This window comes from Heloderma suspectum, chromosome 2 (assembly GCF_057233095.1).
Source record: "Heloderma suspectum isolate Gila_16-S chromosome 2, 16-S_ref, whole genome shotgun sequence".
Classification (NCBI taxonomy): Eukaryota; Metazoa; Chordata; class Lepidosauria; order Squamata; family Helodermatidae; genus Heloderma; species Heloderma suspectum.
In genome coordinates this window covers 171,631,360-171,633,019 of record NC_139459.1, presented here as the reverse complement: position 1 = coordinate 171,633,019, position 1,660 = coordinate 171,631,360, and positions in this window count along the sequence as shown.

Sequence of the window (1,660 nt, the reverse complement as noted above, 5' to 3'; positions counted from 1 at the left end):
ATAGAGAAAAAAGAATGAGAAACAGTCAGAGCAAAAGGGCAAGAAATGCAAGCAATACAATCTAGGACATGTTTTATCCCATCCTTTTTGTAAATTCTCTTAGTATTTATATACTCCTTTATGAAATTTATACAGTCTCAGTAAATCTTACAACAACAACCTTGGAAGGCAGGATTATTATTCAAAACACCAAATTGGCAGGGTGGTGTTGAGAGAATAGCCTGAAGCTGCCAGGGGAGTTCTTGCTTGAAGTGAGATTTGATCAACTTTTACCTGAAACTACTTTATTAATTGGAAGCTCTGCCATGAAGTCCTGCTGTGTGGGACCTAGATGTGGATGCTCAGTGGTGAAAGGACAGCTGGGAGTTGTAAGACTTTTTCTGTCTAAACATGCCTAGGATTGTGCCCTAAGTCGCTTTAGGGCTGAGCCTGTGGCATTCCCAGGAAGTTTTGGAGCTGCGCCTTGGCATAACTTAAGCTCCCACTTTTGGGGGTTTCCTTTTATCTTCACAACAACCCTAGAAGGGGTGGATTGGGCTAGAAGATAGTGAGTTGTCCGAGGCAACCCAGTGAGCTCCATAGCTGAGTAGGGATTTGAACCTGGTTCTTTCTCATCCAAGTCTAAAACTCTTGTTTGCATTTCAGTGGCACAGGTAAGAGTGGGAGAACCCAGTTATGACAGCCACATGCAATTGGGAAGAGGACTTCTGTAACCATTTATGATGGTGGTATTGGACTAGTCAGAAAAACTACCCATGCCAACGTTTACCCCTTTCTGCATTACTATAATGAAAAAGTAGAACAGGGGTCCCCAACTCTTTGGGGGTGGTGAGCACATTTGGAATGTTGAGAGTGTGTTGTGGACACTCTCACAAAATGGCTGCCATGATGGGCGTGGCCAGTCACAGAACACTAAATTCACAGAAGGCAAACAGGTGAGACTAAAAGAAAAATAATGTGCTCAAGAACCTATGTACAAGAGCAAAGGTGTGTGTATGGGGGCTGTCTGAGTTCCAAAACACAAAACCACTCTTTTGAACCCACAGTGTTCTGCTCCAACACCCTTGGCTGAATGATGCCTGATGACTGACACGCTTGGCTTAAACTAGAGGTAGGCACCCTGGTGTCCTCTACACCCCTGGGCTACGGAATGAAAAGGCCTGAGCCTGCATTGTAGAATAGGTTTCGTGGGTCACACAGGAGGGAGATCGTTCTATAATATAACGGCTACCACAGAAAAGGCCCTACTCCTGATGGCGTCAAGAGTGAGTTGTTGTTAAAGTATCTAGGTTTGGGAGCTGTCTCCTAAGGAAGAGAACACTCTGCTTACCTGGGTATCATCTGACTTAAGCAGCTGCCCAAACAAAGAACATGCACTATATAAACAGATATAATAGTCAGACAGACAGACAGACAGACAGACAGACAAAGAGATAGACAACTATGGTTGGGGACTGGGTGGTCAGCTCATGTGACACAGATACTGCGCCAGCAGCTCTGGTTGCCAGTGCACTTCCAAGCCCAGTTTAAAGTGCTGGTTTGACATTTAAGTCCTTTAAATGGGTTGGGCCTAAGCTAGTTGAATTTCTCCATACCAGCCTGCCACACGCTGAGGTCACCAACAGAGGCCCTTGTCACTTGCCTGCTGCCAAGGGTGGTT